At 29.0% G+C, this 27,082-nt stretch overlaps 1 long non-coding RNA gene across 1 annotated transcript; it reads right to left on the reverse strand.

Moving 5' to 3' along the window:
- Positions 1-7,199: 7,199 nt before the first annotated feature.
- LOC145936412 (uncharacterized) lies at positions 7,200-8,095 on the reverse strand. Its single transcript, XR_014425387.1, has 3 exons — positions 8,036-8,095; positions 7,641-7,730; positions 7,200-7,460 (listed from the first exon to the last, which is right to left on the reverse strand). It is a non-coding gene; the product is annotated as an uncharacterized LOC145936412 (long non-coding RNA).
- Between the last annotated feature and the right edge of the window lie 18,987 nt (positions 8,096-27,082).

The raw sequence follows: 27,082 nt of genomic DNA on the forward strand, positions 1-27,082 counted from the left end.
TAAAGCACGAGTCAAATTCTAAATAAAAATGCATTCAATGTCTTTCAAATAAGTAATTAAGATGATTTAAATAATCTTAGATCTCAGTTAATTAAATTATATAAATATTCAGATGGGACCAATATCGTAAGAATAAATTTATTACATAATAAAGTAATAGTCAAATTCTTAATGAAAATGCATTCAATGTCTTTCAAATATATAATTAAAATGATTAAATTTATCAAACATCTAATTTAATTAAATTATATAAATATTAAGATGGGACCAATATCGTAAAAACGAAATTATTACATAATGAAGAAAGAGCCAAATTCTTAATGAAAATGCATTCAATGTCTCTCAAATAGGTAATTAAGATGATTGAAATAATCTTAGATCTCAGTTATTTAAATTATATAAATATTTAAATAGAACCAATATCTTAAAAATAAATTTATTACATAATGAAGCAAGAGTCAAATTCTTAATGAAAATGCATTCAATGTCTTTCAAATAAGTAATTAAAATGATTGAAATAATCTTAGATCTCAGTTAATTAAATTATATAAATATTCAGATGGGACCAATAGCGTAAAAACGAAATTATTACATAATGAAGAAAGAGTCAAATTCTTAATGAAAATGCATTCAATGTCTTTCAAACAAGTAATTAAGATGATTGTAATAATCCTAGATCTCGGTTATTAAAGTTATATAAATATTTAAATAGTACCAATATCGTAAAAATTAATTTATTACATAATGAAGCAAGAGTCAAATTCTTAATGAAAATGCATTCAATGTCTTTCAAATAAATAATTAAGATGATTGAAATAATCTTAGATCTCAGTTATTTAAATTATATAAATATTTAAATAGACCCAATATCGTAAAAATAAATTTATTACATAATAAAGCACGAGTCAAATTCTAAATGAAAATGCATTCAATGTCTTTCAAATAAATAATTAAGATGATTGAAATAATCTTAGATCTCAGTTATTTAAATTATATAAATATTTAAATAGAACCAATATCGTAAAAATAAATTTATTACATAATAAAGCAAGAGTCAAATTCTTAATGAAAATGCATTCAATGTCTTTCAAATATATAATTAAAATGATTAAATTTATCAAACATCTAATTTAATTAAATTATATAAATATTCACATGGGACCAATATCGTAAAAACGAAATTATTACATAATGAAGAAAGAGCCAAATTCTTAATGAAAATGCATTCAATGTCTCTCAAATAAGTAATTAAGATGATTGAAATAATCTTAGATCTCAGTTATTTAAATTATATAAATATTTAAATAGAACCAATATCGTAAAAATGAATTTATTTCATAATAAAGCACGAGTCAAATTCTAAATGAAAATGCATTCAATGGCTTTCAAATAAGTAATTAAGACGATTGAAATAATCTTAGATCTCAGTTATTTAAATTATATAAATATTTAAATAGAACCAATATCGTAAAAATAAATTTATTACATAATGAAGCAACAGTCAAATTCTTAATGAATATGCATTCAATGTCTTTCAAATAAGTAATTAAGATGATAGAAATAATCTTAGATCTCAGTTAATTATATTATATAAATATTCAGATGGGACCAATATCGTAAAAATGAAATTATTAGATAATGAAGCAAGAGTCAAATTCTAAATGAAAATGCATTCAATGTCTTTCAAATAAGTAATTAAGATGATTGAAATAATCTTAGATCTCAGTTAATTAAATTATATAAGTATTCAGATGGGACCAATATCGTAACATTGAAATTATTACATAATGAAGCAAGAGTCAAATTCTTAATGAAAATGCATTCAATGTCTTTCAAATAAGTAATTAAGATGATTGAAATAATCTTAGATCTCAGTTAATTAAATTATATAAATATTCAGATGGGACCAATATCGTAAAAATGAAATAATTACATAATGAAGCAAGAATCAAATTCTTAATGAAAATGCATTCAATGTCTTTCCAATAAGTAATTAAGGTGATTGAAATAATCTTAGATCTCAGTTATTTAAATTATATAAATATTTAAATAAAACCAATATCGTAAAAATAAATTTATTACATAATAAAGCACGAGTCAAATTCTAAATAAAAATGCATTCAATGTCTTTCAAATAAGTAATTAAGATGATTTAAATAATCTTAGATCTCAGTTAATTAAATTATATAAATATTCAGATGGGACCAATATCGTAAGAATAAATTTATTACATAATAAAGTAATAGTCAAATTCTTAATGAAAATGCATTCAATGTCTTTCAAATATATAATTAAAATGATTAAATTTATCAAACATCTAATTTAATTAAATTATATAAATATTCAGATGGGACCAATATCATAAAAATGAAATTATTACATAATGAAGCAAGAGTCAAATTCTTAATGAAAATGCATTCAATGTCTTTCAAATAAGTAATGAAGATGATTGAAATAATCTTAGATCTCAGTTATTTAAATTATATAAATATTTAAATAGAACCAATATCGTAAAAATAAATTTATTACATAATGAAGCAACAGTAAAATTCTTAATGAATATGCATTCAATGTCTTTCAAATAAGTAATTAAGATGATTGAAATAATCTTAGATCTCAGTTAATTAAATTATATAAATATTCAGATGGGACCAATATCGTAAAATTGAAATTATTACATAATGAAACAAGAGTCAAGTTCTTAATGAAAATGCATTCAAAGTCTTTCAAATAAGTAATTAAGATGATTGAAATAATCTTAGATCTCAGTTAATTAAATTATATAAATATTCAGATGGGACCAATATCGTAAAAATGAAATAATTACATAATGATGCAAGAGTCAAATTCTTAATGAAAATGCATTCAATGTATTTCAAATATGTAATTAAGATGATTGAAATAATCTTAGATCTCAGTTATTTAAATTATATAAATATTTAAATAGAACCAATTTCGTAAAAATAAATTTATTACATAATGAAGCAAGAGTCAAATTCTTAATGAAAATGCATTCAATGTCTTTCAAATATATAATTAAAATGATTAAATTTATCAAACATCTAATTTAATTAAATTATATAAATATTCAGATGGGACCAATATCGTAAAAACGAAATTATTACATAATGAAGAAAGAGCCAAATTCTTAATGAAAATGCATTCAATGTCTTTCAAATAAGTAATTAAGATGATTAAAATAATCTTAGATCTCAGTTAATTAAATTATATAAATATTCAGATGGGACCAATATCGTAAAAATGAAATAATTACATAATGAAGCAAGAGTCAAATTCTCAATGAAAATGCATTCAATGTCTTTCAAATAAGTAATTAAGATGATTAAAATAATCTTAGATCTCATTTAATTAAATTATATAAATATTCAGATGGGACCAATATCGTAAAATTGAAATTATTACATAATGAAACAAGAGTCAAGTTCTTAATGAAAATGCATTCAAAGTCTTTCAAATAAGTAATTAAGATGATTGAAATAATCTTAGATCTCAGTTAATTAAATTATATAAATATTCAGATGGGACCAATATCGTAACATTGAAATTATTACATAATGAAGCAAGAGTCAAATTCTTAATGAAAATGCATTCAAAGTCTTTCAAATAAGTAATTAAGATGATTGAAATAATCTTAGATCTCAGTTAATTAAATTATATAAATATTCAGATGGGACCAATATCGTAAGAACAAATTTATTACATAATAAAGCACGAGTCAAATTCTAAATGAAAATGCATTCAATGTCTTTCCAATAAGTAATTAAGATGATTGAAATAATCTTAGATCTCAGTTATTTAAATTATATAAATATTTAAAAGAACCAATATCGTAAAAATAAATTTATTACTTAATGAAGCACGAATCAAATTCGAAATGAAAATGCATTCAATGTCTTTCAAATATGTAATTAAAATGATTAAATTTATCAAACATCTAATTTAATTAAATTATATAAATATTCAGATGGGACCAATATCGTAAAAATGAAATAATTACATAATAAAGCAAGAGTCAAATTCTTAATGAAAATGCATTCAATGTCTTTCAAATAAGTAATTAAGATGATTGAAATAATCATAGATCTCAGTTAATTAAATTATATAAATATTCAAATGGGACCAATATCGTAAATATGACATGATTACATAATGAAGCAAGAGTCAAATTCTTAATGAAAATGCATTCAATGTCTTTCCAATAAGTAATTAAGGTGATTGAAATAATCTTAGATCTCAGTTATTTAAATTATATAAATATTTAAATAAAACCAATATCGTAAAAATAAATTTATTACATAATAAAGCACGAGTCAAATTCTAAATGAAAATGCATTCAATGTTTTTCAAATAATAATTAAAATGATCTGAACATCTGCTCTTAAAAATGCGATTATATATATATTTGAATAATTTTAATTCATAATTTTTAGTTTTTTATATAGTTATACAAATATAATATAATAATTATATATATTGTTATCATTAAGTATACATTAATCTATTTTACTTTGTGTTACATCGAAAAAAAATTTATTATAATTTCTTTCAATATTATTGTTGAATTTAATGTGAAAAAATTATCGTTATAAAAATATATGTTCACAATTTTTTATTTAAATATTTATATCAGATAAAATTAATTTCATAAAAATGTGATAATATGATGTAAATAATATGTTATAATATTTTAAACTCGAATATTTTATGACAGAAATCAGCTGATAACTGTCAAAAAGAATTATGACATTATTTAAAACATATATTATTATTTTAATTTTTATAACATATTATTAGTTTAAAATTTAAATAAATCTATAATTTGCTAATTAAAATTTAAAATAATAATAGGTTATAAAAATAAAAATAATAATATATGTTGTAAATAATATGTTATAATGCCTTAGCTGCGATTAATATTTTTTGACAGAAATCAGCTGATAGTTTTCAAAAATAACAATCGAATTTTAAGTATTATATTATATTATTTAATACATATTATTATTTTAATTTTTGTAACATATTATTATTTTAAAATTTAATTAACAAATTTTCGCTTAATTAATATTTTTTGACAGAAATCAGCTGATTAATGTGTTAATTTGTTTATTAATTTTTTAAATAATATGTTTTAAATAATATGTTATAATATTTTTGACAGTTATCAGCTGATTTCTATCAAAAAATATTAATCAAGAAGTAGGTATTGTAACATATTATTTACAACATAATACTATTTTAATTATATTACTATTAAATATATTACTATTTTTACCATATTATTATTTTAAAATTTAATTATCAAATTAATGCTTTAATCAGCTGATTTCTGTGAAAAAATTTAATCAAGTTTATACAAACTTTATTTTATTTTTTTTTAAATATTCTTTTTAACAAAAAATCGAAGAATGGCGCGCGCGTAGCGCGCGATTGTGTTGTTCTAGTAACTAGTATATAAAATCGAAGAATGCGCGTAGCGCGCACTTGTTTTTTTCCTGTGTTTAAAAAAAGACGTGTCATAACTTGAAGTTATGATAATTAAATCGCGACATTAAACAATCAAAAAAATTAATCATTGCATCTAATAATTAAAACTTGTTAAAAAAGATGAAGAAAGAAAGAGCGCATTTAAATATATGTGAAAACATGAATAAAATAATTCTCACTTCGATAATAGAAAATATTTAAAAAAGACTATATAAATTATCTTTTTTTTTTAAATTGAAATATTCATCCTAATTAATTGTGTGTTTATTCATTTTGAGGTAACGGATAGTAACTATCTACAATCTACAGTCTACAATCTACATTCTAAATCTACATCTCTACAATCAAATATTTATGAAACCGTTACCTCGTAATAAAATAATAATTTATCACTTACCAATCGATGTTCAACAGCAGAGGAGATAACTGCATCGAAGCTACGTTGATCTGTAACATACAAATAGAATATAAATTATAACAGCGTTTTAAATAATTATTATCTAATTAGTATTTTAATATCTAATTAATATTTTACACATTAAATTTTATATTCGACGCGTACAATAATCAGTAGATAGGTATATATAATTGAATAATTTTATAAATTTTGTAAAGATTATTTTTTTAAATATAAAAAACTTTTATAATATTTATACATATAGAGTTATTTCTCTCTAATTTTCCTTTATTTAAAGTATTCAATATATAAATAGAATTATATAATATCTATGCGTAAAAAAATACGTGATTTATAACAAGTCAAATATTATACATATACATCATATTATATAAATATTATATAAATAATAAACACTCACCACAAAGTTGCTCCGCCGGTGCCTGATGCCTCCTAGTCCTGCTCCTCCTCTCAGGTCAGATTGATCAGGATTGTCCAATAATTCAAGTCAAAGTCTGCTGATTGATGATAACGCGCGATACTTTGAACGACACTCCCGCACTTAAACGCGCGATACTTTGAACGACACTCCCGCACTTGAACGCGAGACACTACCGTCCGATTGTGTCTTATTGTTAGACCGTCGTGTTGCCGATCATATCGCTCAATTTTATGGCGATGTCAAGCACACCATATGTGCTTCATTAGTAATAACTGTCATTTCTTAATAATTACTATTCTATAATATCGATAACATCCCCCTTTAATGAAAATTATAATAAATTAATATTATATATAAAAGGAATTTTGTACGTTCTTTGTTATGAATCCGCGAAAATTCGATAATCAATTTTAATATATTCGCGGTTTGCAGTTTATTTCCGAATTACACGATAGCGCAATCGATGAATCACAAAAGTAAAAAAAAATAAAATAAAATAACATAATTCGTACTAAAAATTTTAAGATATTATCATGAATTTTTCTGCAAATTTTATATCACTATTACTTTTTCTTTTAGTCCAAAATTATTATATATTCTCAAAATATCCGCAAAATATCTGATATGTTATATATTTTAAAATATAACTTTATTTTAACTAATGTAAACTCAAATGATCAAACAACATAAATGAATGGATTACAAAATATATAATATAAAATCTGTACATTATAATAATAAGTAATTATAATTATTTAATCATTTAAAATTTATAATCACACATAATTAATATAATTGTTAGTATGTTCTTTTAAAATAAATTAGATTGAATATATTATGTATTACTATATAAAATGTTTCTTTTCCTTTTCTTAAACTGTAATTCTTAAACTGTATTCATAATCTTTATTATACTTTTAATCTTTAATAACCCATTCATTTTAAGGTAACGGAACTATCTACAAAATCTACAGTCTATACACAAGCTACAATCTAGATCTACACATTTCCACACAATCTAATCTCTACAAAACCGTTACCTTTTGTAATAAAATAATTTTTCACTCACCGGTCGATGCACAATAGCGGAGTTAACAGCATTGAAGCTACGTTGATCTGTAACATATAAATAAAATTCAAATTATAGAACTGCTCAAAATAATTAATACTTAAAAAAATTATTATTTTGTATGCATTAAATTTTATATTCGATGCATACAAATAATAAACAGCAATATAATTAAAAAATTTTATAAATTTTTTTTAATAATAATTGAATTAATAATAAATACTTACACAATAGTTGCTCCGCTGGTGCCCGACGTCTCTCCCAGACCTCCTCCTCCTCTCAGATTGTCAAGATCATCAGTCGTCAGTTACGTTGATCTGTAACATACAATTAAAATTCAAATTGTAGTAACGCCAAAAATAATTAATATTTTAGAAAATTATTACTGTACGCATTGGATTTTATTTTCCATGCCTACAATAGAGAGCAAGTAGAAATATAGTTGAATAATTTTATAAATTTTTATTTAATTTATAATTTTTATTTAATTTACAATTATTAAATTTTTATTTAATTTATAATTATTTTTTATTTGATTTATAATAATTTTATTATTTTATTTTATTTTATTTTATAAATTTTTATTTAGTAATTGAACTAAATAAAGTCAATAAATACTCACTCCATGATTGTTCGACTGGTGCCCAATGTCTCCCAGACCTCCTCCTCTCAGATTATCAAGAGAGTCAGTTATGTTGATCTGTAACATATAAATAAAATTCAAATTGTAGCAGCACACAAAATATATAAATATTCAGATGGGACCAATATCGTAAATATGATTTTATTACATAATGAAGCAAGAGTCAAATTCTGAATGAAAATGCATTCAATGTTATTCAAATAAGTAATTAAAATGATTAACCTTATCACACATCTAATTTAATTAAATTATATAAATATTCAGATGGGACCAATATCGTAAAAATGAAATTATTACATAATGAAGCAAGAGTCAAATTCTTAATAAAAATGCATTCAATGTCTTTCAAATAAGTAATTAAGATGATTGAAATAATCTTAGATCTCAGTTAATTAAATTATATAAATATTTAAATAGAACCAATATCGTAAAAATAAATGTATTACATAATAAAGCACGAGTTAAATTCTAAATGAAAATGCATTCAATGTCTTTCAAATAAGTAATTAAAATGATTAAATTTATCAAACATCTAATTTAATTAAATTATATAAATATTCAGATGGGACCAATATAGTAAAAATGAAATTATTATATAATGAAGCAAGAGTCAAATTCTTAATAAAAATGCATTCAATGTCTTTCAAATAAGTAATTAAGATGATTGAAATAATCTTAGATCTCAGTTAATTAAATTATATAAATATTTAAATAGAACCAACATCGTAAAAATGAATTTATTACATAATAAAGCACGAGTTAAATTCTAAATGAAAATGCATTCAATGTCTTTCAAATATATAATTAAAATAATTAAATTGATCAAACATCTAATTTAATTAAATTATATAAATATTCAGATGGGATCAATATCGTAAAAATGAAATTATTACATAATGAAGCAAGAGTCAAATTCTTAATGAAAATGCATTCAATGTCTTTCAAATAAGTAATTAAGATAATTAAACTTATCACATCTAATTTAATTTAATTATATAAATATTCAGATGGAACCAATATAGTAAATATGAAATTATTACATAATAAAGGAAGAGTCAAATTCTTAATGAAAATGCATTCAAAGTCTTTCAAATAAGTAATTAAAATGATTAAACTTTTCACACATCTCATTTAATTAAATTCCATAGAATCGTTTTCATTAGAGACTTTTTAGAAGTCATTAAAATATTCATGAGATTGTTAATAATTGAAAATATATATAATGTATAATTTAAATTCCTTTCTGAGCTAATTTAAAAAATAGATTTTTTTAACCAATGTTATATTATTGCGTTTTTTGAAAAAGAAAAAAAAAAAAAAGAATAACTTTAAGATATTTATGAAATTTTTAATGCGAGTGCTTATCGAAAATATTATAAATTTAAATATATGTATATATGTATAATGTAAATTTATTTCTGAGCTAATCTCAAAAATCAATTTATATCCTAAACAATATTATGTTATTATTATATTAGCGGTTTTTATGTGCTTGCTAATATATATTTCAAATAAATGGCGATGATATAAATCCGATGATAGGTATAATTAGTTAAATAAAATAAATTTACTCACCGGTCGTTGAAACGCGGTTATATTTTCGTTGATTGTTGCGTCGCTTCGGAAAGTCGTTCCTATAAATAATATTATATTATTATTATATGAGCGATTTTCATATGCTAGCTATATATTTCAGGTAAATGACAATGATATAATCAGGTAAATAAAGTCAATTTGCTCACCAGTCGTTGAAACGCTGCCATATTCTCGTTGATTGTTGTGTCGTTTCGGAAATCGTTCGCCGAGATGCATTTCCATCGACCAGGCATTACAGATTTCGATTTCCCGCATTAAATAATACGATAGAACGATCACCCGTTACTTTGTACGGCATTCTCGACACCGATTGCACGCACTACGCACCGGATTGCATAAATAACAACGGATAAATAACGACGATATATAACCATCCGCCACTTTCGATATTCGCGATATGTAGTGAAGTAGTACGCTGTGACGTAGTACATCGTGACGTAATGCAACACTTTATGCGGCGCGAACTTCGCGCGGTTCGCGCGCGAAACAATCATCTGAAAACGATAAATTATGTATTGATTAAATATCTCACATATACAAAATATAGTTTTCCCAAAGCACAAAAGCTTGAACGCGATGCGATTCGTACAAATAAATGACGCCAAATGATACATACCTCTTAAAAAATAGAATGTTCAATGAGATCGATCGATTCGGAGAAAAAACGGCTAAGCGGCGTAGCCCGGCGGATGCAGACTGTCGTAGGTTGATTAACCGTGATCGCATGAGTTAATTAATACTTCCTGCTAATTGCCCGTGGCACGATTCAATACTCCCAACATTCGTTTGTACGCGGAATTCAATCTTAACGGGAAAAACGCGTGAAAAATGCGGAGCCGATTGAGCGCGATACCGTGACAAGCGTGAGGACGCGAGGGACGAAGGACGTGACGTAGTAACTACGTAAGTCGACACTCAGCGCGCCGCGCGCCAAATTCAAAAACCATTATAGGCTGTAACTTTTGTACTTGAACCATCGTCTAAATTATTACTGTGTATTCAAATTTATATTATATACGATTCAATATTTCGATTTGGTAATCACTGTGATTGTAATTACAAGTGTGTCATTTATACGTGTGTGTACGGAACCTGACATATATACATATTAATTTCAAATTTCGAAGCCTGATTAAAGATTAAACGCGATTGCATGTATTAAGTAATATTTCGATGATCGTCCATCAATATTTCATGCAATTCTGAATATCGCTTATTCAAGTTTAACATCGCGTAATAAAATAACATAATGTGATATGCTCGTTAGCAATTAACCAGACTGTACTTATACTTAATATCTAATTTGTAGGCTGGTATTCTGATGGTACCATTATAATGGGCAGACAATGTACTATTAAAATATAGGAAAGAATAATTTTTGGCGCGTCTTAAAATATTGAAAATTAAAATTTTAAACCGCGAATCCCATATGGCACGGTTTCATTTTAAGTATATTAGATCAAAAAGTTTGTAGGCTGTTATGCTGATGGTACCATCATAATGTGCAATCAATACACTGTTGAAATATATACACGATTAATTTTTGGCTCGTTTTAAAATATTGGAAATTATTACTTTTTTGACGCGGACCCTGTGCGACGCATACTTATTTTATGTTTATCGTATTAAAAAATTTGTACGCTGGTGTCTGCTTGGTAGCAAATAATTCTGTAATCAATGTACTATTAAAATGTATAATCGATGAATTTTTGGCTCGTCTTAAAATATTAGAAACTCATACTTTTTTGACGCGGACCCTGTGCGACGCATCCTTATTTTATGTTTATCGTATTAAAAAATTTGTACGCTGGTGTCTGCATGGTACCAAAAGATTCTGTAATCAATGTACTATTAAAATGTATAATCGATGAATTTTTGGCTCGTCTTAAAATATTAGAAACTCATACTTTTTTGACGCGGACCCTGTGCGACGCATCCTTATTTTATGTTTATCGTATTAAAAAATTTGTACGCTGGTGTCTGCATGGTACCAAAAGATTCTGTAATCAATGTACTATTTAAATGTATAATCGATGAATTTTTGGCTCGTCTCAAAATATTAGAAATCGATACTTTTTTACCGCTGACCCTAGTCGACGCACCCTTAATTTATGTATAGCACATGAAAAAGTTTGTACGCTGTTGTCTGCTTGGTACCAAAAGATTCTGTAATCAATGTACTATTAAAATGTATAATCGATGAATTTTTGGCTCGTCTTAAAATATTAGAAATTGATACTTTTTTGACGCGGACCCTGTGCGACGCATCCTTATTTTATGTTTATCGTATTAAAAAATTTGTACGCTGGTGTCTGCATGGTACCAAAAGATTCTGTAATCAATGTACTATTTAAATGTATAATCGATGAATTTTTGGCTCGTCTCAAAATATTAGAAATCGATACTTTTTTACCGCTGACCCTATGCGACGCACACTTAATTTATGTATAGCACATGAAAAAGTTTGTACGCTGTTGTCTGCTTGGTACCAAAAGATTCTGTAATCAATGTATTATTAAAATGTATAATCGATGAATTTTTGGCTCGTCTTAAAATATTAGAAACTCATACTTTTTTGACGCGGACCCTGTGCGACGCATCCTTATTTTATGTTTATCATATTAAAAAATTTGTACGCTGGTGTCTGCTTGGTACCAAATAATTCTGTAATCAATGTACTATTAAAATGTATAATCGATGAATTTTTGGCTCGTCTTAAAATATTAGAAATCGATACTTTTTTACCGCTGACCCTATGCGACGCGCCGTTAATTTAAGTATAGCACAAGAAAAAGTTTGTACGCTGTTGTCTGCTTGGTACCAAAAGATTCTGTAATCAATGTACTATTAAAATGTATAATCGATGAATTTTTGGCTCGTCTTAAAATATTTGAAATCGATACTTTTTTACCGCTGACCCTATGCGACGCACCCTTAATTTATGTATAGCAAATGAAAAAGTTTGTACGCTGTTGTCTGCTTGGTACCAAAAGATTCTGTAATCAATGTATTATTAAAATGTATAATCGATGAATTTTTGGCTCGTCTTAAAATATTAGAAACTCATACTTTTTTGACGCGGACCCTGTGCGACGCATCCTTAATTTATGTTTATCATATTAAAAAATTTGTACGCTGGTGTCTGCTTGGTACCAAATAATTCTGTAATTAATGTACTATTAAAATGTATAATCGATGAATTTTTGGCTCGTCTTAAAATATTAGAAATCGATACTTTTTTACCGCTGACCCTATGCGACGCACGCTTAATTTATGTATAGCACATGAAAAAGTTTGTACGCTGTTGTCTGCTTGGTACCAAAAGATTCTGTAATCAATGTATTATTAAAATGTATAATAGATGAATTTTTGGCTCGTCTTAAAATATTAGAAACTCATACTTTTTTGACGCGGACCCTGTGCGACGCGCCGTTAATTTAAGTATAGCACAAGAAAAAGTTTGTACGCTGTTGTCTGCTTGGTACCAAAAGATTCTGTAATCAATGTATTATTAAAATGTATAATCGATGAATTTTTGGCTCGTTTTAAAATATTAGAAAATCATACTTTTTTGACGCGGACCCTGTGCGACGCATCCTTATTTTATGGTTATCGTATTAAAAAATTTGTACGCTGGTGTCTGCATGGTACCAAAAGATTCTGTAATCAATGTACTATTTAAATGTATAATCGATGAATTTTTGGCTCGTCTCAAAATATTAGAAATCGATACTTTTTTACCGCTGACCCTCTGCGACGCACACTTAATTTATATATAGCACATGAAAAAGTTTGTACGCTGTTGTCTGCTTGGTACCAAAAGATTCTGTAATCAATGTATTATTAAAATGTATAATAGATGAATTTTTGGCTCGTCTTAAAATATTAGAAACTCATACTTTTTTGACGCGGACCCTGTGCGACGCATCCTTATTTTATGTTTATCATATTAAAAAATTTGTACACTGGTGTCTGCTTGGTACCAAATAATTCTGTAATCAATGTACTATTAAAATGTATAATCGATTAATTTTTGGCTCGTCTTAAAATATTAGAAATCGATACTTTTTTGACGCGGACCCTGTGCGACGCATCCTTATTTTATGTTTATCGTATTAAAAAATTTGTACGCTGGTGTCTGCATGGTACCAAAAGATTCTGTAATCAATGTACTATTTAAATGTATAATCGATGAATTTTTGGCTCGTCTCAAAATATTAGAAATCGATACTTTTTTACCGCTGACCCTCTGCGACGCACACTTAATTTATATATAGCACATGAAAAAGTTTGTACGCTGTTGTCTGCTTGGTACCAAAAGATTCTGTAATCAATGTATTATTAAAATGTATAATCGAAGAATTTTTGGCTCGTCTTAAAATATTAGAAACTCATACTTTTTTGACGCGGACCCTGTGCGACGCATCCTTATTTTATGTTTATCATATTAAAAAATTTGTACGCTGGTGTCTGCTTGGTACCAAATAATTCTGTAATTAATGTACTATTAAAATGTATAATCGATGAATTTTTGGCTCGTCTTAAAATATTAGAAATCGATACTTTTTTACCGCTGACCCGATGCGACGCACGCTTAATTTATGTATAGCACATGAAAAAGTTTGTACGCTGTTGTCTGCTTGGTACCAAAAGATTCTGTAATCAATGTATTATTAAAATGTATAATAGATGAATTTTTGGCTCGTCTAAAAATATTAGAAACTCATACTTTTTTGACGCGGACCCTGTGCGACGCATCCTTATTTTATGTTTATCATATTAAAAAATTTGTACGCTGGTGTCTGCTTGGTACCAAATAATTCTGTAATCAATGTACTATTAAAATGTATAATCGATTAATTTTTGGCTCGTCTTAAAATATTAGAAATCGATACTTTTTTGACGCGGACCCTGTGCGACGCATCCTTATTTTATGTTTATCGTATTAAAAAATTTGTACGCTGGTGTCTGCATGGTACCAAAAGATTCTGTAATCAATGTACTATTTAAATGTATAATCGATGAATTTTTGGCTCGTCTCAAAATATTAGAAATCGATACTTTTTTACCGCTGACCCTATGCGACGCACACTTAATTTATGTATAGCACATGAAAAAGTTTGTACGCTGTTGTCTGCTTGGTACCAAAAGATTCTGTAATCAATGTATTATTAAAATGTATAATCGATGAATTTTTGGCTCGTCTTAAAATATTAGAAACTCATACTTTTTTGACGCGGACCCTGTGCGACGCATCCTTATTTTATGTTTATCATATTAAAAAATTTGTACGCTGGTGTCTGCTTGGTACCAAATAATTCTGTAATCAATGTACTATTAAAATGTATAATCGATGAATTTTTGGCTCGTCTTAAAATATTAGAAATCGATACTTTTTTACCGCTGACCCTATGCGACGCGCCGTTAATTTAAGTATAGCACAAGAAAAAGTTTGTACGCTGTTGTCTGCTTGGTACCAAAAGATTCTGTAATCAATGTACTATTTAAATGTATAATCGATGAATTTTTGGCTCGTCTCAAAATATTAGAAATCGATACTTTTTTACCGCTGACGCTCTGCGACGCACACTTAATTTATATATAGCACATGAAAAAGTTTGTACGCTGTTGTCTGCTTGGTACCAAAAGATTCTGTAATCAATGTATTATTAAAATGTATAATCGATGAATTTTTGGCTCGTCTTAAAATATTAGAAACTCATACTTTTTTGACGCGGACCCTGTGCGACGCATCCTTAATTTATGTTTATCATATTAAAAAATTTGTACGCTGGTGTCTGCTTGGTACCAAATAATTCTGTAATTAATGTACTATTAAAATGTATAATCGATGAATTTTTGGCTCGTCTTAAAATATTAGAAATCGATACTTTTTTACCGCTGACCCTATGCGACGCACGCTTAATTTATGTATAGCACATGAAAAAGTTTGTACGCTGTTGTCTGCTTGGTACCAAAAGATTCTGTAATCAATGTATTATTAAAATGTATAATAGATGAATTTTTGGCTCGTCTTAAAATATTAGAAACTCATACTTTTTTGACGCGGACCCTGTGCGACGCATCCTTATTTTATGTTTATCGTATTAAAAAATTTGTACGCTGGTGTCTGCATGGTACCAAAAGATTCTGTAATCAATGTACTATTTAAATGTATAATCGATGAATTTTTGGCTCGTCTCAAAATATTAGAAATCGATACTTTTTTACCGCTGACCCTCTGCGACGCACACTTAATTTATATATAGCACATGAAAAAGTTTGTACGCTGTTGTCTGCTTGGTACCAAAAGATTCTGTAATCAATGTATTATTAAAATGTATAATCGAAGAATTTTTGGCTCGTCTTAAAATATTAGAAACTCATACTTTTTTGACGCGGACCCTGTGCGACGCATCCTTATTTTATGTTTATCATATTAAAAAATTTGTACGCTGGTGTCTGCTTGGTACCAAATAATTCTGTAATTAATGTACTATTAAAATGTATAATCGATGAATTTTTGGCTCGTCTTAAAATATTAGAAATCGATACTTTTTTACCGCTGACCCTATGCGACCCACGCTTAATTTATGTATAGCACATGAAAAAGTTTGTACGCTGTTGTCTGCTTGGTACCAAAAGATTCTGTAATCAATGTATTATTAAAATGTATAATAGATGAATTTTTGGCTCGTCTAAAAATATTAGAAACTCATACTTTTTTGACGCGGACCCTGTGCGACGCATCCTTATTTTATGTTTATCATATTAAAAAATTTGTACGCTGGTGTCTGCTTGGTACCAAATAATTCTGTAATCAATGTACTATTAAAATGTATAATCGATTAATTTTTGGCTCGTCTTAAAATATTAGAAATCGATACTTTTTTGACGCGGACCCTGTGCGACACATCCTTATTTTATGTTTATCGTATTAAAAAATTTGTACGCTGGTGTCTGCATGGTACCAAAAGATTCTGTAATGAATGTACTATTTAAATGTATAATCGATGAATTTTTGGCTCGTCTCAAAATATTAGAAATCGATACTTTTTTACCGCTGACCCTATGCGACGCACAATTAATTTATGTATAGCTCATGAAAAAGTTTGTACGCTGTTGTCTGCTTGGTACCAAAAGATTCTGTAATCAATGTACTATTAAAATGTATAATCGATGAATTTTTGGCTCGTATTAAAATATTAGAAGTTGATACTTTTTTGACGCGGACCCTGTGCGACGCATCCTTATTTTATGTTTATCGTTTTAAAAAATTTGTACGCTGGTGTCTGCATGGTACCAAAAGATTCTGTAATCAATGTACTATTAAAATGTATAATCGATGAATTTTTGGCTCGTCTTAAAATATTTGAAATCGATACTTTTTTACCGCTGACCCTATGCGACGCACCCTTAATTTATGTATAGCAAATGAAAAAGTTTGTACGCTGTTGTCTGCTTGGTACCAAAAGATTCTGTAATCAATGTACTATTTAAATGTATAATCGATGAATTTTTGGCTCGTCTCAAAATATTAGAAATCGATACTTTTTTACCGCTGACCCTAGTCGACGCACCCTTAATTTATGTATAGCACATGAAAAAGTTTGTACGCTGTTGTCTGCTTGGTACCAAAAGATTCTGTAATCAATGTACTATTAAAATGTATAATCGATGAATTTTTGGCTCGTCTTAAAATATTAGAAATTGATACTTTTTTGACGCGGACCCTGTGCGACGCATCCTTATTTTATGTTTATCGTATTAAAAAATTTGTACGCTGGTGTCTGCATGGTACCAAAAGATTCTGTAATCAATGTACTATTTAAATGTATAATCGATGAATTTTTGGCTCGTCTCAAAATATTAGAAATCGATACTTTTTTACCGCTGACCCTATGCGACGCACACTTAATTTATGTATAGCACATGAAAAAGTTTGTACGCTGTTGTCTGCTTGGTACCAAAAGATTCTGTAATCAATGTATTATTAAAATGTATAATCGATGAATTTTTGGCTCGTCTTAAAATATTAGAAACTCATACTTTTTTGACGCGGACCCTGTGCGACGCATCCTTATTTTATGTTTATCATATTAAAAAATTTGTACGCTGGTGTCTGCTTGGTACCAAATAATTCTGTAATCAATGTACTATTAAAATGTATAATCGATGAATTTTTGGCTCGTCTTAAAATATTAGAAATCGATACTTTTTTACCGCTGACCCTATGCGACGCGCCGTTAATTTAAGTATAGCACAAGAAAAAGTTTGTACGCTGTTGTCTGCTTGGTACCAAAAGATTCTGTAATCAATGTACTATTAAAATGTATAATCGATGAATTTTTGGCTCGTCTTAAAATATTTGAAATCGATACTTTTTTACCGCTGACCCTATGCGACGCACCCTTAATTTATGTATAGCAAATGAAAAAGTTTGTACGCTGTTGTCTGCTTGGTACCAAAAGATTCTGTAATCAATGTATTATTAAAATGTATAATCGATGAATTTTTGGCTCGTCTTAAAATATTAGAAACTCATACTTTTTTGACGCGGACCCTGTGCGACGCATCCTTAATTTATGTTTATCATATTAAAAAATTTGTACGCTGGTGTCTGCTTGGTACCAAATAATTCTGTAATTAATGTACTATTAAAATGTATAATCGATGAATTTTTGGCTCGTCTTAAAATATTAGAAATCGATACTTTTTTACCGCTGACCCTATGCGACGCACGCTTAATTTATGTATAGCACATGAAAAAGTTTGTACGCTGTTGTCTGCTTGGTACCAAAAGATTCTGTAATCAATGTATTATTAAAATGTATAATAGATGAATTTTTGGCTCGTCTTAAAATATTAGAAACTCATACTTTTTTGACGCGGACCCTGTGCGACGCGCCGTTAATTTAAGTATAGCACAAGAAAAAGTTTGTACGCTGTTGTCTGCTTGGTACCAAAAGATTCTGTAATCAATGTATTATTAAAATGTATAATCGATGAATTTTTGGCTCGTTTTAAAATATTAGAAAATCATACTTTTTTGACGCGGACCCTGTGCGACGCATCCTTATTTTATGGTTATCGTATTAAAAAATTTGTACGCTGGTGTCTGCATGGTACCAAAAGATTCTGTAATCAATGTACTATTTAAATGTATAATCGATGAATTTTTGGCTCGTCTCAAAATATTAGAAATCGATACTTTTTTACCGCTGACCCTCTGCGACGCACACTTAATTTATATATAGCACATGAAAAAGTTTGTACGCTGTTGTCTGCTTGGTACCAAAAGATTCTGTAATCAATGTATTATTAAAATGTATAATAGATGAATTTTTGGCTCGTCTTAAAATATTAGAAACTCATACTTTTTTGACGCGGACCCTGTGCGACGCATCCTTATTTTATGTTTATCATATTAAAAAATTTGTACACTGGTGTCTGCTTGGTACCAAATAATTCTGTAATCAATGTACTATTAAAATGTATAATCGATTAATTTTTGGCTCGTCTTAAAATATTAGAAATCGATACTTTTTTGACGCGGACCCTGTGCGACGCATCCTTATTTTATGTTTATCGTATTAAAAAATTTGTACGCTGGTGTCTGCATGGTACCAAAAGATTCTGTAATCAATGTACTATTTAAATGTATAATCGATGAATTTTTGGCTCGTCTCAAAATATTAGAAATCGATACTTTTTTACCGCTGACCCTCTGCGACGCACACTTAATTTATATATAGCACATGAAAAAGTTTGTACGCTGTTGTCTGCTTGGTACCAAAAGATTCTGTAATCAATGTATTATTAAAATGTATAATCGAAGAATTTTTGGCTCGTCTTAAAATATTAGAAACTCATACTTTTTTGACGCGGACCCTGTGCGACGCATCCTTAATTTATGTTTATCATATTAAAAAATTTGTACGCTGGTGTCTGCTTGGTACCAAATAATTCTGTAATTAATGTACTATTAAAATGTATAATCGATGAATTTTTGGCTCGTCTTAAAATATTAGAAATCGATACTTTTTTACCGCTGACCCTATGCGACGCACGCTTAATTTATGTATAGCACATGAAAAAGTTTGTACGCTGTTGTCTGCTTGGTACCAAAAGATTCTGTAATCAATGTATTATTAAAATGTATAATAGATGAATTTTTGGCTCGTCTAAAAATATTAGAAACTCATACTTTTTTGACGCGGACCCTGTGCGACGCATACTTATTTTATGTTTATCATATTAAAAAATTTGTACGCTGGTGTCTGCTTGGTACCAAATAATTCTGTAATCAATGTACTATTAAAATGTATAATCGATGAATTTTTGGCTCGTCTTAAAATATTAGAAATCGATACTTTTTTGACGCGGACCCTGTGCGACGCATCCTTATTTTATGTTTATCGTATTAAAAAATTTGTACGCTGGTGTCTGCATGGTACCAAAAGATTCTGTAATCAATGTACTATTTAAATGTATAATCGATGAATTTTTGGCTCGTCTCAAAATATTAGAAATCGATACTTTTTTACCGCTGACCCTCTGCGAAGCACACTTAATTTATATATAGCACATGAAAAAGTTTGTACGCTGTTGTCTGCTTGGTACCAAAAGATTCTGTAATCAATGTATTATTAAAATGTATAATCGATGAATTTTTGGCTCGTCTTAAAATATTAGAAACTCATACTTTTTTGACGCGGACCCTGTGCGACGCATCCTTATTTTATGTTTATCATATTAAAAAATTTGTACGCTGGTGTCTGCTTGGTACCAAATAATTCTGTAATTAATGTACTATTAAAATGTATAATCGATGAATTTTTGGCTCGTCTTAAAATATTAGAAATCGATACTTTTTTACCGCTGACCCTATGCGACGCACGCTTAATTTATGTATAGCACATGAAAAAGTTTGTACGCTGTTGTCTGCTTGGTACCAAAAGATTCTGTAATCAATGTATTATTAAAATGTATAATAGATGAATTTTTGGCTCGTCTTAAAATATTAGAAACTCATACTTTTTTGACGCGGACCCTGTGCGACGCATCCTTATTTTATGTTTATCGTATTAAAAAATTTGTACGCTGGTGTCTGCATGGTACCAAAAGATTCTGTAATCAATGTACTATTTAAATGTATAATCGATGAATTTTTGGCTCGTCTCAAAATATTAGAAATCGATACTTTTTTACCGCTGACCCTCTGCGACGCACACTTAATTTATATATAGCACATGAAAAATTTGTACGCTGTTGTCTGCTTGGTACCAAAAGATTCTGTAATCAATGTATTATTAAAATGTATAATCGAAGAATTTTTGGCTCGTCTTAAAATATTAGAAACTCATACTTTTTTGACGCGGACCCTGTGCGACGCATCCTTATTTTATGTTTATCATATTAAAAAATTTGTACGCTGGTGTCTGCTTGGTACCAAATAATTCTGTAATTAATGTACTATTAAAATGTATAATCGATGAATTTTTGGCTCGTCTTAAAATATTAGAAATCGATACTTTTTTACCGCTGACCCTATGCGACCCACGCTTAATTTATGTATAGCACATGAAAAAGTTTGTACGCTGTTGTCTGCTTGGTACCAAAAGATTCTGTAATCAATGTATTATTAAAATGTATAATAGATGAATTTTTGGCTCGTCTAAAAATATTAGAAACTCATACTTTTTTGACGCGGACCCTGTGCGACGCATCCTTATTTTATGTTTATCATATTAAAAAATTTGTACGCTGGTGTCTGCTTGGTACCAAATAATTCTGTAATCAATGTACTATTAAAATGTATAATCGATTAATTTTTGGCTCGTCTTAAAATATTAGAAATCGATACTTTTTTGACGCGGACCCTGTGCGACACATCCTTATTTTATGTTTATCGTATTAAAAAATTTGTACGCTGGTGTCTGCATGGTACCAAAAGATTCTGTAATGAATGTACTATTTAAATGTATAATCGATGAATTTTTGGCTCGTCTCAAAATATTAGAAATCGATACTTTTTTACCGCTGACCCTATGCGACGCACAATTAATTTATGTATAGCTCATGAAAAAGTTTGTACGCTGTTGTCTGCTTGGTACCAAAAGATTCTGTAATCAATGTACTATTAAAATGTATTATCGATGAATTTTTGGCTCGTATTAAAATATTAGAAGTTGATACTTTTTTGACGCGGACCCTGTGCGACGCATCCTTATTTTATGTTTATCGTTTTAAAAAATTTGTACGCTGGTGTCTGCATGGTACCAAAAGATTCTGTAATCAATGTACTATTAAAATGTATAATCGATGAATTTTTGGCTCGTCTTAAAATATTTGAAATCGATACTTTTTTACCGCTGACCCTATGCGACGCACCCTTAATTTATGTATAGCAAATGAAAAAGTTTGTACGCTGTTGTCTGCTTGGTACCAAAAGATTCTGTAATCAATGTACCATTAAAATGTATAATCGATGAATTTTTGGCTCGTCTTAAAATATTAGAAACTCATACTTTTTTGACGCGGACCCTGTGCGACGCATTCTTATTTTATGTTTATCGTATTAAAAAATTTGTACGCTGGTGTCTGCATGGTACCAAAAGATTCTGTAATCAATGTACTATTTAAATGTATAATCGATGAATTTTTGGCTCGTCTCAAAATATTAGAAATCGATACTTTTTTACCGCTGACCCTAGTCGACGCACACTTAATTTATGTATAGCACATGAAAAAGTTTGTACGCTGTTGTCTGCTTGGTACCAAAAGATTCTGTAATCAATGTACTATTAAAATGTATAATCGATGAATTTTTGGCTCGTCTTAAAATATTAGAAATTGATACTTTTTTGACGCGGACCCTGTGCGACGCATCCTTATTTTATGTTTATCGTAGTAAAAAATTTGTACGCTGGTGTCTGCATGGTACCAAAAGATTCTGTAATCAATGTACTATTTAAATGTATAATAGATGAATTTTTGGCTCGTCTCAAAATATTAGAAATCGATAATTTTTTACCGCTGACCCTATGCGACGCACACTTAATTTATGTATAGCACATGAAAAAGATTGTACGCTGTTGTCTGCTTGGTACCAAAAGATTCTGTAATCAATGTATTATTAAAATGTATAATCGATGAATTTTTGGCTCGTCTTAAAATATTAGAAACTCATACTTTTTTGACGCGGACCCTGTGCGACGCATCCTTATTTTATGTTTATCATATTAAAAAATTTGTACGCTGGTGTCTGCTTGGTACCAAATAATTCTGCAATCAATGTACTATTAAAATGTATAATCGATGAATTTTTGGCTCGTCTTAAAATATTAGAAATCGATACTTTTTTACCGCTGACCCTATGCGACGCGCCGTTAATTTAAGTATAGCACAAGAAAAAGTTTGTACGCTGTTGTCTGCTTGGTACCAAAAGATTCTGTAATCAATGTATTATTAAAATGTATAATCGAAGAATTTTTGGCTCGTCTTAAAATATTAGAAACTCATACTTTTTTGACGCGGACCCTGTGCGACGCATCCTTAATTTATGTTTATCATATTAAAAAATTTGTACGCTGGTGTCTGCTTGGTACCAAATAATTCTGTAATTAATGTACTATTAAAATGTATAATCGATGAATTTTTGGCTCGTCTTAAAATATTAGAAATCGATACTTTTTTACCGCTGACCCTATGCGACGCACGCTTAATTTATGTATAGCACATGAAAAAGTTTGTACGCTGTTGTCTGCTTGGTACCAAAAGATTCTGTAATCAATGTATTATTAAAATGTATAATAGATGAATTTTTGGCTCGTCTAAAAATATTAGAAACTCATACTTTTTTGACGCGGACCCTGTGCGACGCATACTTATTTTATGTTTATCATATTAAAAAATTTGTACGCTGGTGTCTGCTTGGTACCAAATAATTCTGTAATCAATGTACTATTAAAATGTATAATCGATGAATTTTTGGCTCGTCTTAAAATATTAGAAATCGATACTTTTTTGACGCGGACCCTGTGCGACGCATCCTTATTTTATGTTTATCGTATTAAAAAATTTGTACGCTGGTGTCTGCATGGTACCAAAAGATTCTGTAATCAATGTACTATTTAAATGTATAATCGATGAATTTTTGGCTCGTCTCAAAATATTAGAAATCGATACTTTTTTACCGCTGACCCTCTGCGAAGCACACTTAATTTATATATAGCACATGAAAAAGTTTGTACGCTGTTGTCTGCTTGGTACCAAAAGATTCTGTAATCAATGTATTATTAAAATGTATAATCGATGAATTTTTGGCTCGTCTTAAAATATTAGAAACTCATACTTTTTTGACGCGGACCCTGTGCGACGCATCCTTATTTTATGTTTATCATATTAAAAAATTTGTACGCTGGTGTCTGCTTGGTACCAAATAATTCTGTAATTAATGTACTATTAAAATGTATAATCGATGAATTTTTGGCTCGTCTTAAAATATTAGAAATCGATACTTTTTTACCGCTGACCCTATGCGACGCACGCTTAATTTATGTATAGCACATGAAAAAGTTTGTACGCTGTTGTCTGCTTGGTACCAAAAGATTCTGTAATCAATGTATTATTAAAATGTATAATAGATGAATTTTTGGCTCGTCTAAAAATATTAGAAACTCATACTTTTTTGACGCGGACCCTGTGCGACGCATACTTATTTTATGTTTATCATATTAAAAAATTTGTACGCTGGTGTCTGCTTGGTACCAAATAATTCTGTAATCAATGTACTATTAAAATGTATAATCGATGAATTTTTGGCTCGTCTTAAAATATTAGAAACTCATACTTTTTTGACGCGGACCCTGTGCGACGCATCCTTATTTTATGTTTATCATATTAAAAAATTTGTACGCTGGTGTCTGCTTGGTACCAAATAATTCTGTAATCAATGTACTATTAAAATGTATAATCGATGAATTTTTGGCTCGTCTTAAAATATTAGAAATCAATACTTTTTTGACGCGGACCCTGTGCGACGCATCCTTATTTTATGTTTATCGTATTAAAAAATTTGTACGCTGGTGTCTGCTTGGTACCAAATAATTCTGTAATCAATGTACTATTAATATGTATAATCGATGAATTTTTGGCTCGTCGTAAAATATTAGAAAATCATACTTTTTTGACGCGGACCCTGTGCGACGCATCCTTATTTTATGTTTATCGTATTAAAAAATTTGTACGCTGGTGTCTGCATGGTACCAAAAGATTCTGTAATCAATGTACTATTTAAATGTATAATCGATGAATTTTTGGCTCGTCTCAAAATATTAGAAATCGATACATTTTTACCGCTGACCCTATGCGACGCACACTTAATTTATGTATAGCACATGAAAAAGTTTGTACGCTGTTGTCTGCTTGGTACCAAAAGATTCTGTAATCAATGTAATATTAAAATGTATAATCGATGAATTTTTGGCTCGTCTTAAAATATTAGAAGTTGATACTTTTTTGACGCGGACCCTGTGCGACGCATCCTTATTTTATGTTTATCGTATTAAAAAATTTGTTCGCTGGTTTCTGCATGGTACCAAAAGATTCTGTAATCAATGTACTATTAAAATGTATAATCGATGAATTTTTGGCTCGTCTTAAAATATTTGAAATCGATACATTTGACCGCTGACCCTATGCGACGCACCCTTAATTTATGTATAGCAAATGAAAAAGTTTGTACGCTGTTGTCTGCTTGGTACCAAAAGATTCTGTAATCAATGTACTATTATAATGTATAATCGATGAATTTTTGGCTCGTATTAAAATATTAGAAATCGATACTTTTTTACCGCTGACCCTATGCGACGCACCCTTAATTTAAGTATAGCACATGAAAAAGTTTGTACGCTGTTGTCTGCTTGGTACCAAAAGATTCTGTAATCAATGTATTATTAAAATGTATAATCGATGAATTTTTGGCTCGTCTTAAAATATTAGAAACTCATACTTTTTTGACGCGGACCCTGTGCGCCGCATCCTTATTTTATGTTTATCGTATTAAAAAATTTGTACGCTGGTGTCTGCATGGTACCAAAAGATTCTGTAATCAATGTACTATTAAAATGTATAATCGATGAATTTTTGGCTCGTCTTAAAATATTTGAAATCGATACTTTTTTACCGCTGACCCTATGCGACGCACCCTTAATTTATGTATAGCAAATGAAAAAGTTTGTACGCTGTTGTCTGCTTGGTACCAAAAGATTCTGTAATCAATGTATTATTAAAATGTATAATCGATGAATTTTTGGCTCGTCTTAAAATATTAGAAACTCATACTTTTTTGACGCGGACCCTGTGCGACGCATCCTTATTTTATGTTTATCATATTAAAAAATTTGTACGCTGGTGTCCGCTTGGTACCAAATAATTCTGTAATCAATGTACTATTAAAATGTATAATCGATGAATTTTTGGCTCGTCTTAAAATATTAGAAATCGATACTTTTTTACCGCTGACCCTATGCGACGCGCCGTTAATTTAAGTATAGCACAAGAAAAAGTTTGTACGCTGTTGTCTGCTTGGTACCAAAAGATTCTGTAATCAATGTATTATTAAAATGTATAATCGATGAATTTTTGGCTCGTCTTAAAATATTAGAAAATCATACTTTTTTGACGCGGACCCTGTGCGACGCATCCTTAATTTATGTTTATCATATTAAAAAATTTGTACGCTGGTGTCTGCTTGGTACCAAAAGATTCTGTAATCAATGTACTATTAAAATGTATAATCGATGAATATTTGGCTCGTCTTAAAATATTTGAAATCGATACTTTTTTACCGCTGACCCTATGCGACGCACCCTTAATTTATGTATAGCAAATGAAAAAGTTTGTACGCTGTTGTCTGCTTGGTACCAAAAGATTCTGTAATCAATGTATTATTAAAATGTATAATCGATGAATTTTTGGCTCGTCTTAAAATATTAGAAACTCATACTTTTTTGACGCGGACCCTGTGCGACGCATCCTTATTTTATGTTTATCATATTAAAAAATTTGTACGCTGGTGTCTGCTTGTTACCAAATAATTCTGTAATCAATGTACTATTAAAATGTATAATCGATGAATTTTTGGCTCGTCTTAAAATATTAGAAATCGATACTTTTTTACCGCTGACCCTATGCGACGCGCCGTTAATTTAAGTATAGCACAAGAAAAAGTTTGTACGCTGTTGTCTGCTTGGTACCAAAAGATTCTGTAATCAATGTATTATTAAAATGTATAATCGATGAATTTTTGGCTCGTCTTAAAATATTAGAAAATCATACTTTTTTGACGCGGACCCTGTGCGACGCATCCTTAATTTATGTTTATCATATTAAAAAATTTGTACGCTGGTGTCTGCTTGGTACCAA

This window comes from Prenolepis imparis, unplaced genomic scaffold (genome assembly GCF_030444845.1).
Source record: "Prenolepis imparis isolate NDT839.2.m4 unplaced genomic scaffold, iyPreImpa1.0 SCAF_5, whole genome shotgun sequence".
Taxonomy (NCBI): Eukaryota; Metazoa; Arthropoda; class Insecta; order Hymenoptera; family Formicidae; genus Prenolepis; species Prenolepis imparis.